This window comes from Argiope bruennichi, chromosome 4 (genome assembly GCF_947563725.1).
Source record: "Argiope bruennichi chromosome 4, qqArgBrue1.1, whole genome shotgun sequence".
Taxonomy (NCBI): Eukaryota; Metazoa; Arthropoda; class Arachnida; order Araneae; family Araneidae; genus Argiope; species Argiope bruennichi.
The window spans coordinates 19,392,786-19,406,535 of NC_079154.1; the positions used below are offsets into that span (position 1 = coordinate 19,392,786).

Consider the following 13,750-nt stretch of genomic DNA (forward strand, 5'->3'; position numbering starts at 1 on the left):
AATATTTACTATTTTACAAACAGAAATTTTTTTGAAAAGAAATGAACAAATTTACCATAACTTTAACTGTGAACTTAATTAACTTCTATGAACGTAATTCCGATACCATCGCAATAATTAATTTTATCTCCTCCGGTCCATTCTTCGAATTCGGATGCGTTCATTCAAAATCTTGTACCTATCGGCATACGCGCCTAAACAAGATAATTTATTCTAAATGTTTAATCAAACATCAAATTACAGAGGCACTTATTCAAGAATATAATCTAAAGAACATATTATTTTATATGTCAAATTCGTGATATTAATGCCCCTCCCTCTATGTAGTCGCACTTATTCTAACAGACTCAAACACTGGCATTTGTCATCGTATTGTCTAAAGGAAATAAATTATATTTAATTTTTAATCAAATACTGAATCATGCAAGTATATCTTCAAAAATAAATTCAAGGATTTTTTTTACATTATGTATCAAAGTATCAAATCAATGATATTTATACTTCTTTCAGGTCACACCTATTCCAGTGATTCAAAAAGTTCCACTTGCCGGCATACCTGTCTTAACCCCTGAATAACTTCTGTAATTATGTTTCGTTTACGAATTTTGATTTCGCGCCCCATGCTGCACGCAGGCCTGCCGAAATTTCAACGTGAAAGTTGAGCCTTTCAGTTTACATATCAATCAAATTTATAACCCTTCCACTATTAAGTCAAATTCTTTTCAGAAAATTCGTAAGATAGCACCACTTGTTGGCACAAGTGTCTTCACCTTTAGTTCAGTTCTGTAATTGTGTTTTGTTAAAGAATCCTGATTGCGCAACCCTTGATGCACGCAGGCATGCCGAATTTTCAGTGTGAAAGCGCTGCACCCCTACACCAGCGGCGCTGCCACAGTCCTGGGGGTTGTCGTGGGGTGGCGGAATCCCTCGCTTCGAGCCGCATAGCGACCGTCCTGCCAGTTGGCGCCAGTCCCTGACGTTGCCGCTTTCTCCCAAGGATCGATCCGACTGCAGAGCCAGTAGTACACCAGGTAGAGAATCACACACGGATCTCCACTTTAAATCCAATGGCGACCCAATGACACAGATATCCAATAGCCGGATATGCGGCACATGCTGTGAGGTAAGCAACCATTAAACACAAATTAATTAATTTTAACTCCGGGTTAAATCCTGATATGCACTTTCGTGGTCCATGACCTCACCATGGACTAACATCAGATCAATTGTTCTTTGCGAGATTGTGGTTTTACACAGGAGGGAAATAGAACTAAAAGGCAGTAGTTCTTTGAGATGAGGTATGATAGATGCAGGGATCGCCCCCCTCCCCCCAAACACGCGCGTGCAGGAATGAGATGAAGATGATGAGAACTTGAAGGGATGTGCGGATTTGGCGTGGGGTTGTTCCCGAGACAAAGCGAGGTTCCGACGTCAGACTTGAGGTGTTTCCCTTGTAATCGATGGGTTGAATCTTTCATGTTTTCCTCACTGTAGACACAACTGAGACTTGGCCTTCTTATGGAAATTATCTACAGTATTTTTACTTCAATCGATAAGTAATCGAAGATACATGTAATAATCTAAAGCAAATCTTTAAAAAAAGTTGATTTTATTTCGGTAAATTTATGCACATTTCGGTTATATTCATTATTCAAACAAAATGATGATATAAAACAAGGTAAGGTTTATCAATGTAAATATATCAAAAAGTGATAATTATTGTTAAGAGCCTGTAATTATAATAAAGTATACATACTTTTTACACTGATAATCAATCGCCACTGCTATGAATTATGTATTATTTAGAATGATCGTAAAATTGTATATAGCTTATCCATACTCTGCATTAGAGATTTTTAGAATTTATATTTATAAGAAATTTAAAATTGGTTGTTATTTTTGTATACGAACTTGAAATTATAAGCGTTTATTGTTTTGGAGTAATTATAAGCACTTTCTTTAAAACGTTATAACATATTTTTTAAAGGTATGGCAGAAATTTGTATAAACTATATAAAGATTTTACATAGCTATGCTCTGTTATAGTCAAAGAAATGTTTAGTTTCGAGACTTGTATACGATAATCTTTGAAAATATATTAGTATATATTTATTACTTACCATGCTGATTTATACAGGTAAAATTTATACAATTTAATCCCATAACTCATTAATTTGTTTTGAAATTAATTATTTTGATGAATGATTACATATTTGTTGAGAGGATTTGAGTTATAGCTTTATTTATTATATACGATATTATATTTACAATTTTTATTACAGAAATTTATTTTATAATGCGAATGCTAAAACGGAAATTTTTAGACTATTATAAACACAGTATTTAATAAAAATAAAGACGATTAAAGACTCGCTGATATGATGAAAAATTGTGTTGGCAATTTACCTGAGACGAAACTAACAATTGAATGACGAGAAGAGGTATTTAAATGCTATACTTTATTTTAAGTAAACAATTTATTAAGTTCTGAGTGGATAGTCGTCTGAACATTTCCATTTTATTATGAAATGTTTAAATTGTTCAGAAATTAATAGTCGATAAAATAAAAAATGAAAACGAGAATAACAATTAAAAAATATGTATTTATTTTTGATCGAAATTTTTTTGATCGTAAGAAAATGGCTTGAAAATAAACAAATAAATGGAAAAACGAATGAAAATAGAACGTGTTTTTTTTTTCATTTTATAAAACAGCCGCATTAGAACATTAGAGTTTGATTAATACGAATGCTTTTGATTGATAAGACAAAATTTCTCTTACAAATTTTCGTCTTTAAAATTTTTTGTAATTTGGAGATAAAATTTAAAATTGTAAAAAAAGTTCTAATTTTGATAAATTTAATACATTTTGAGTTAACGTTCTTGATCATAAATTAATAATTTTTATGGCCTTTAATTTATTGGAATTTTATTATTATTATCATATTATATTTTATCAAAAAAGTTGCCAAAAATTCTGACATAAAAACATTTAAAACTTTAGGCGTGATTTGTACTTTTCATTTTGTAATTTTACTATCCAATAGTTACATTCAATGTATTACGCCCAATTTCTTTTTTAAAATAATTTTCTGATAAAAATTATTTTTTTAAATCAATTTTTAAATTATAATTATCATTGTATTAGAGTCATTTACTTACTTTATTAAAATTATCTTCTGTTTATTTTTTAATTATCTATATTTTGTTAAATAATGTTAAAAACAACTATATAATGTCAGTTTTAATTTAAAAATTGTCCTTTTTTTCTAGTTGTATACTTTTTATAACCAAGTATTGCGTAATCCGATTTATTGAATGAATTGTTTTTTTTATTGTGGGCCTATTAATTTCGAATTGTAAAAGTTTCATAATATAAAAGCTGTTATAAAATCTTTATAAAATTTTGTAATTAATGAAACTAAAATAATATTTGTATCGATAGTATAGTTCGTTTTTCCTTAAAGAGGACAATCAAAATTTCTTTGCTGAAAAAAGTGAAGAGGCTATATAAACGCTTCCTCTTTTATCAAATAGTTTATTGCATGATTACTTTAATCTATTTTAAATAAATAATTTGTTTGAGTTGTATGTTGTTTTTTAAATAACAGTATTAACAGTTAATAATATAACAGTTAATAATAGTATAACAGTATAACAGTTAATAATAGTATAAAATTAATGTTTCCCTTGTAAGAGCATTTCGTTAACAGAATTTTAAATCATTCGAAAACGAGGTCTCAGTGAATAGATGTTATTAATTTTTAAATTACCACTTTAAAAAGCACTTGTTCAGAATTGCAAATTTTTAGAATAAGCATGGTTTAAGACGTTTTTATTTATTTCAAATTTCGCAATGCAATTCATTTTGAAATATTATCGTGAATTTGATGCATTTATCTTTTTAAATCTATTTAAAAAGTATTATTTTTCCACGCATAAACTTTTGAAATTTGTGTTAAACTAGGTAATAAACTTAGGTTAATTATTTTGATTTACCATTTCTGTCAGCAAATATTTCAAAAGTATTTCTTAATGAATAGAAAAAGAAATAATAATTTTTAACCATCATATAAACTTTTACATATCTCTCATTTCAGTGCTAATATTGTTTGTATGAAATTTGCCTTAATTTGGAAATTTTCAATTCTGAATTTTAAAAAGAAGTTATTCGGTTGTTTTAAAAAATTTTTTATAATCACAACATGGCAAACAAATCGTCTGATCTTAAAATTCCTTCTTCAAATCGGGTGAAATATTCTAATATACATTTCTTATTTTATATACGGTCCATAAATTTTTAAAGAATTTGATCATCTTTTTATCCTGATTAAAAAAAAGTATTGGTAATTTTGCTTTTTAAGCATTAAAATTTATATTTGTCTGAAAAACCTTTTTATCCAAGCCAAAAAGAATAATTTATCTAGGTAATTAGTTGTATCGGGCACAGCATAGAATTATATTAAAAAAGTCTTGTTTTAGATGAATTATCTTTTAAAAAATAATTAAACTGCCACTAATGGATGTATTTACAATAAGAATTCAGCTATTATGTTGGGTTAAAAAATTAAATTAATCTACAATTCCATCTAATATATTATACGCATTTCTAGTAAAATAAAGAGAACTAAAAACAATTATCGCTTGGAAGTAGTATTATAATATGAATGTTTTAAAATATAAATGTTTTCCTAAACTAACACAAAAAAATTAGTTTAGTATTTTCCCTTAACTATTTACTTCATTATAATCATAGTATATTATGCGGTAAAGGTTTTTCATGATAAATAATATGCACATAATTACAATTTTTAATAATAAGTATGAAATTTTAAAAACATCCGTTTAAAATTTTGTTCTAAAAATATTTCTAATATACGATTTTAATTAAAACAGTTTGATCTGAGAGCTAAACGATTTTACGGTCTAAAAAAATAGAATAAACTCGATATGTAATTTCCAATTCTCCTCCTTGTAAGTGTTCATTACATTCTTTTTATTTTTTAAGGGAGCTTTTGTAAGTCTCCTCAAATGAAACATTTAATACATTAACTTAATTAAATACACTTTTAAACTAATGCGTTACCAATTTGGCATCATTAGAATGGAGAAGAAAAGATTTAGAAACATTCTGCAGGAAAAATTATTTCTAATATGTCTTTCAAGTGCTTAAAATCACCAGTCTCATGTTGTCTGTGACATTTAATTAGAGAATGAGCAAATAAGTAAATAATACACCTATTAAAATAATTGCGCAAGCACTCAAGAGACAAAGGTGATTTATTGTCCGCAAACCTTTTTTTTACTTCCCTTCTTTTAAACTGTTTTTATTGTCTCCTTTTAAATACTGCTTATCTAGGTTTTGTAACAGTAAATTGGTTAAGTAAAATGAACGGGATTTTATAGTTGTTGCTTGTGTATATGCAAATTAGTTCTGCAAAAATTTAGCATAATTTCCTATAAATATTTTATAAATTCTGATAAAGATAAATGTAAAAAACAATCGATTAATCATCTGCTTTTTTACATGCAACATAGTCTACAACATTTAAAAATAAATTTCCTGGGATTGCTTCGAATTGTTTAAATGATCATAAAGCAGTTATGAAATTTAAGAGTTCTCTAACGCACTGGTAATTTTAGTGAATTCTTATTTCCCATGATTGTATTAACAGCAACTATTCAGTGATTTCTTATTTCCCATGATTGTATCAACAGCAAATAGTGATTTTCTATTCCCCATGATTTTATTAATAGCAAATATTCAGGGATTTCTTATTCCCCATGATTGTATTAATAGCAAATTTTATTTTACATTTTTTTTTTCATTGCATCACTCAAGGTTAGGACCAAAATTTTAAATCTTTTAAACTCTAAAATACAATTTTTCAGATCAGTTTTATATACAGACTCCTAGAACGAATGTTACATTTTTGAATAATTAATATCGTTTGTTTTCTTTATATTTATTGATCTATTTTTTATGGCAACCGAAATTGTCGATTATTATTTTAATTTCTTTTCGTTTTTGTTTTTAATTACTAATCTTTTTCTCTTTTTCTGCATCATTATATCCTAAATATCATTCAACTTGAAGAAAGGAAATTATGGAATTGTTATTGCAAACGATATTTATCTAAATTCTTTAATGTTATACTTTTCTTTATTTAAAATAACAGTCGAGGATCATTTAGAATTTAGAAATTAGTTAGAAACATTGAAGTTTAAAAAACTGATCTTCCTATATCAAAAGAATAGAAGTAGAACAAAATAGAAGGAAACAAATTAAAAAAAAGTTTAAATCATTGAAGTAGCAAAAATCAATCTTCCAATAAGATTCTGAACTGAGAATAGCTTAACTATTCTATCGTATTTAAAGAATATCTTGGCAAGTTTTCCAGGAACGTGGGCGTTCGATTGTCTAATATTTACCATAGAGCGCTTCATTTCAACAATTCACAAAGAATTCACTTAATGCAGAACTATTTCCTCCCTTTTTAAATCGATTGTGAATGTTAAATATTAATCTGGAAACAACTGATGGAAATAGCATAGAACATACGGGCGAAAATTCTTTGTTTCAAACGAACTGCCTGCATGCAATGCAAAGAGTGAAGTATGGTTGTGTTGACAAAGTGCAGCAGGTATCGTAATTCCTGTAATTTTCCTTATTCGTGCAAAAATGTACAAACACGCAATGTTTTTCACATCCTCAAAGTAAATATAAAAGAGTAATTTGTATTGACTTATTGAAAAACTTATTGAGTTTGCAATTCATTCGAAAATGTTCGATTGAATTTCGGTATGAATATCTTGTATTAATAAGCAAGCCTAGTAAACCAAAAATCATTTTTGTTTTTTACTAATATATATATATATATATATATATATATATATATATATATATATATATATATATATATATATATATATATATATATATATATATATATATATATATATATATATAATACGGATACTTAATATAAATTTTAACTGTATTTCTAATTGTAAAAATTTAAGATGTTATATAAATTATTGAACAACTATTGTATAAACCCCATTGTGTATATTTAGCTGCCTATTTACAAATTTCTTTCAATGTTTCTTCAACAACAAGTCAAAATGGAAAAACTTCGTTTAAATAGTTGGCACTTTATGATCTGTGATGTGTTTCTTGCCATATTTTTTGATTGGAAATGGCAAATTAGATTGCATATACTCCAATGTTCATATTTAGCTGTCTAATTTGCCAGTTTCTTTCAACTTAAGGTAAGGTCAAAGTCAAAATAGAAAAACTTCGTTTAAATAGTTGACACTTTATGATATATGATGTGTTTCTTACCATGTTTCTTGATCGGAAATGGCAAATTAATACGCCATATGAAATTTGGCTATTTTATTCCCAAACTATTTAAAACTATGAAATGTTTTTGTTCCCTTATTCGCTGAAATAAAAAAAAAAGTTGGATGATATGAAGTTATAAAAACTGATAGAAATAAAGCTTACATTTCCACTACACGACAAAATATAATTTGGGAAGAAAACGTGAATTCTTTTCAGTTAATATTTTATGATTTTTAATTAGGTTCGGAATAATAATTACTTTGCACCAATGGTAATTAATGCTGAATTATGCCATAATTATACTTAATATGCTATATGGGACAACAATTTAGTATGTTTCTATGAATTTTAAAGTTAATAAATAATATATTCCTTTAGTTTTTAAAAGTTCAGACTTCTAGTTTTGTTCAAGAAAAATAAGAAAAGAGCAACTAAAGGTCTATAGAAGAAGTATTATGTATTGTATTTATCTCTTCTAATAATGAACATAAATATGTGTGTATGTATGTCCATTGTATGTGTTGGTTCCTTATGAACTCACTGATTTACATCTATTTGATCTACACCTTTGAGGGTGGAAACGTGCACTTTGGAGAGATTTTTCTGAAAATAAAATTAGAATTTTAATTAATTAAACTCCAGCTTAATTTTAAAATTTTCCTGTAATAATTACCAAAACTATTATTGCACAAAAATAAATTTTACACCGTTTCAAAATTTAAAAAAAAATGTCTTTTTAATTATATCAATTTCATAAAAATACAAATTTTTCCCGAATTTTTTTCACTTTATTTTTAAATAGAGCTACATTACATATTACATTACAAAATAATATTGCCTAGAAATTCAAACCGTTTTTATTGTTTCATTAAATATTTAATCGCGTGATTTTCCTCTGCTTTTGAAAGCTAAAGAAGAAGGATTGTGTTTAATATTTGCGTAATTTGCAAAACCAAATGAATTTAGAACACTACTAAAAGATAGATGAATTATTATGAGACTGTCTCCATTCGAAATGTGCATATATACAAAAAACAGAACTTAGGCAATTAAAATAAAATGACTTTAATGCTAGACATTTAAATAGTTAATTAAATAGTTAATAAATAAATAAATAGTTAATTAAATAGTTAATAGCTAGACATAAAATTAGTTAAATATAATTTAATGCCCATGAAGGAATCATGGGCATGAAATTATATTTAAACTATTTAAATGAAATTAAATATAATTTATACCACAGGCGAATCAGTTGGTCACTACAGGCGACTTGATAAAGAATAATTTTGATACTGTTTGGTACAAATGTAGCAACTGATAACGAAATTTAATATTAAAAAATCTATGTTAAAACAATATAACTATTTCGAAAAGCTGTTGGTTAGAATATATGTATTAATTTCTTTATATTAAATGTTATCAAAAAATTGCACTTTGATTCTCTTAAAACGGTTATAAAAAACTTTATTTGAATTCATTGAAACTGTATTATTTCTGCACAACTTTAAATGCCACACTTTTAAATATATTATAAATATCAAAGTATGATGTTGAAAGTAAAGCAGTTTAACTGGATTCTTGCTGGTTGTTTTTTTATATGAAATAAAAGTTGTAATACCCAAGTAAAAAGATATAATTCTAAAAAAATTCAAATAACTTAACATATTTTATGATATTGTAATTGGATAAAACTTTAAATGTTTGCTGTCTGTGATAATTGCAATTTTTTTTAGAATCTGAAATATATTAATTTAAACTTATATTGCTTCAATATTAATATTTTTATAAAATAAATAAACTTTATTTTGGTTGAAGCTTAAAAACTGAGGATCTAGATTTAATACTAAACGCCTATTGGTTAAAAAATATAGTTATACAAGAAGCTTAAAAGCTAAAAAAAACATATTTTTATATTTAATCTAAGAATGGGGTGTAAATTCTAAAAATTATTCTTTTTTTAAATTTTTAAAATAATTTTTTTTTATCATAATAGAATTTACTAAATCAGTTTGATATGTTTTCTTTTAATCAATACTTCATCCATTTATGCCTGAAACAAGAGAAATTGCCTTCACAATATTTTTATTTCCACTTTTAACAATTTTGCTTGACGTGTTTATAATTTTCTTCTTAGAAACAACAGAAATTTAGTTCAGTCGAGCGTTATTTGATCTGAAGTGAGTTAAAGAAAACAAATCATAGACAAAGAACTTGGAAAGTGTTTAGTTGAAGACGCATTTGAACTTTCTAAAGTGCCTACTTGCGCGTATGTCGTAAGAACAAAAGTCTGTCATTACTTTTGTTGAACGCTTTCCAAAATGTCTCCTGATTCCATTAGTTTGTTAAAACAGAAACAATCAACAACAAATAGAGCCGAGGTTTGTAAGCAGATTGCACTTTTAAAAGTCCTGTTTTGAGATTAAAGTTTTGTAAAATTAGCAAATGATTTTTTTATTTTAATCTTTCACTTCAATTTGATTGTTAACAAATGTCATACGACAATTTGATTTAAAAGCGCTTTAGAAATGTCAAATGCTACGTTTAAGAAATATAAAATTGTAAAGAAAAGGCGATGAATTATTTTCCTTAACAAACGAAAACATTCATCATAGTGAAGAAAATTAATAAGCAAATATTAAAGAATGTATAATTAATCCATTTAACTAAATACTTTTAAGTTGGGCACTAAATTAATTGAAGAACTGTACTGAAATGTTTACAAAGTAGAATTATTTAAATTTCATTGTGAATAAGTGACAACCTGGCTTTGAAGATGTTAATTAGTACATTGAAGAAAATGAAATTATAAAAAAAAAGTATTGAATTATTTTTGTAACATATGAAAGGAATAATCCCAACAAAGAATATTAATAAATAAATGAAAAAAAATATAATTAATGAATTTAAATAAACATTTTTAAGCTATGCAATAAATTAATTGAAAAAGTATATTCCCATTTTTACAGATTATGATTCCTGGTTCAGCTTTTATAAAGTTTCTAATCATATTTTCATTTTTTGATTTATATATAAAATTATATCTCAAAGCCGCAGCTTTATGATCAGAAGAATTAAAAAAAAATCACCAATTATATTAGAAAATAAATAATTATTGGAAGGTAATAAATTAAATTAATGAATACACAGTTAATCAAGATTGAAATACAGTATTCTAAGCTAAACAACAAACGAATTAGAAATATATGTTTAAATAAATCGATTACTTTAGTTTTGAATGAAAATAATGCATAATTTTTTCTTATGAAATAAATTTTGAAAATTTAATGATTTCGATATTTTATTGGAATTTATGACTAATTATAATTGTTAATTGGCCTGTATATGGTTACATTATATTACATTACAATTTAGAAAGTAATTTAATTTGTTTATGTATTTTACATTTATTGTACATTTTATTGTTCTTTGAGCTAATTTTAAGATTTAAATGGCAATAATTAATAAGTGAAAACAAAACATCGTATGATCAAGGTATTTACAACAACCGATTTTTTATATATGAATTTGAACTGTTAATGATATCAATGCAATGTTTAGCTTAAACTTATACTATTCCTTTGGATATACATCGCATTAGATTTAAAAAATAAATCACACTTTTAAGTATTCTAAGCTGAGCATTAAATTTTGAAACATAAATATGATTGATTTCCAAATAAATCGTGCATATTTAACTTGACTTGATAAATTCATTAAATATTATTCTTAATATGATTATATTATTATTATTATTAATAATATTAATATATACTTTTTGAAAGAAATATAAAAAGTGCGATTCTGTTAATGAAATAATTTGTAGAATTTAAACAAAGTGAATTTTAAAGTTTAAAAGTATTTTTTAATTTATATACTTTTTTTCGTAAAAAAAGCATGGATTATATATTTAATAATTATATTTTATAATCATTAACTAGTACATAGTTAAAGCGCATTTTTATTACATATACATTCAGGTTTAAGCTGAAATTTTATAATTATTTTTTTATATTTCTTGCACTTATCTATAATAAAAAAAAAGTCTAACGAAATCTGTAACACTGGGCGGAGTTAAAAATATTTTCGCCCTTTTGATTTCTATCATTAGCAGATGAGTATATCCCAACTTCTATTTTAGCCTCAGAAGAATTTTTTTAACGTTTAAATTGATTTATCGCTGAGGGAATAAACCTAAGCATGAATAAAAATTAGAAGATCGAAACTTAACATTTTATTTGCATTTCTTTTTTATGCTAAATTTTAGCAAAAGTCAATGAGCTGAAATCAGCAATCGTTATTATTTTATATTTATACTTTTTTGATATTTTCACTTCAGTTGGAATTTGTTGGCGATATTTTTTTCAGCATTATTTTTTTTTATGTTTAGCATTGCATTTGAGTAAATTTAAAGTTATTGTTAATATTTTCTTTCGACATTTTTTTTAAATTTTTGTACTGGTCATAGCAATTTTTTAGTGGATTATTATTATTTGTTTCAGTCTGTTTTTCTGATTAATTTTGATATGATAACTCAGGAGCATTATGGAAATAGAAGATACTACTGGAAGAAAATAAAACTTTTAATATGAAATAAATTTACAACTAACATATACTACAAATATATTTTTTATTTTGGGTACCGTGGATTCTATTAGGACTTTTTTCGAATCATTTACTTATAATTATGAAGATTTTTATGCATATATATTAAAATATAAATACGTCAAATTTCTTTTTTAAAAACTTTTTAAAACGAAATATTATTTTTATATTTAAAATATATATTTTTTTAAAAAATACAAAACATTCCAGGTGATTCAATTTCTAATCATTCTGTTATTTTTTCCTTATTACACAAAATAAATTTATTTGGAATAAACTGATGTATGATTTTCTAATTCTAATGAAATGCTAAATTTTTCAAAATATTTTTATGTACATTTTCATAGGAATTCCATGTTTTTTCTAAACTAAAATTGACTTCAACTATCTAAAAAGAACTGGGGAAATATAAAAAAGCTACCCTATTTTCTTTTAATGTTTAACCGAAATCTTTATTATCAATTCTATTTAATTTCTTAAAAAAATTAATTTAATTCAAAGCTATTTAAATATAATTATAATATCATTTTGAGGAAAGTAATTAAAATATGTTTTTCTTCTCTATACATTTGAAATATTCATTTTATTGAACAATATATCTTACGACACTATTTTAAATGAATATAAACATACGTTTTGATGAGGAAACGATAAAAATAAAATTTCATACTTCCGTCCATTTTTACTTATTTCAAAGTCCACTGTTCCCTCAAGCATTCTGATAATACACATGAGATTTTTTTTATTGCAGCTTTTATTAGTTAATTGCTGGCAATCATATTTGAGGTATTGTTAACAGGCCTGCTAACAATTTCTCAGATATTGTCGTCCAGATGGGTTCATTTTTTAACTGCAAATTTGAAATTTAAAAGTAAAATACCATGCAGTATAGAGTTAAAAGACCAAATAATTTTAACGTCAAAAGCATAATGACTCAAAATAGCTATTTCAAAAAATCATTTTTGAATATCCCTCTATGCATGCAAATGATGACGTTCTCAATAATTACTAGATAAAGGACGAATATTAATGACTTTTAAATTCTTTTTTGGAAGTTAATTGCCATTGTATTTGATACGTAACTACGCTGGCTGCGGAATCCTTGGTTACGTATTAGAACAACAAATGCAACTAGTACTACAGGTAACTAGATCGATGGAAAGTATAGAACCTTTTCCGAAGTACCTTACATTCCACCCTAAATACCCTTTTGTCCTACTTCAGTAATGAAACAAAGAAAAAAAATAATAAACCTTACAAAAATCTATTATTTCTCCGATTACCCTAAATACGAAATTTCTTTGTTTTTGTAATTGTTTTGAGCAAGTATCGTCGCTGTTATACTTTGTCATAACTTTGTATCATTTTTCACATTATATTGAAGCATATGTCAATATGTAATTTTTTAGATGTTTGTTTATAATTTTTGTACATTCTGTGACCACTTTATCAGTTTCAGCTCAGAAACAATTTTCTTCCGCCCATTAATGAAATGTGGTCATTAAGCTGACCTATTTGAGTCTAATGGACAATAGTCTGATAGCTGCGAAATGATAAATTAGTTGCAAGCTGTTGAGAAATCTAAACCCACTAAACTCTTAAGAGAAATAAGTCATCTAAATATTGTCAAAACTACTTAATATGAAAAAGAAATTCATAAACATCTTCATTTTCTTGTGTAAGTATAAGAAGCATACTTTTAGAATAAGAAGTGCAAAAGGGATATAAGTATAAAAAGTATACTTCAGAATAAGAAGTGCAAAGGGAATATAAGTATAAAAAGTATACTTCAGAATAAGA

At 25.7% G+C, this 13,750-nt stretch overlaps 1 protein-coding gene across 2 annotated transcripts in view; it reads left to right on the forward strand.

The window, feature by feature from the left end:
• The first annotated feature begins 889 nt into the window (after window positions 1–889).
• Window positions 890–13,750, forward strand: part of LOC129965520 (glutamate-gated chloride channel-like) — a 253,593-nt gene continuing 240,732 nt past the window's right edge. The window contains exon 1 of one of the 2 annotated variants that reach the window (XM_056079489.1): window positions 890–1,123. The gene's annotated coding sequence lies outside the window, so the exon portion shown is untranslated. The remainder of the gene's footprint in view (window positions 1,124–13,750) is intronic. The other variant, XM_056079490.1, reaches the window with a different exon arrangement.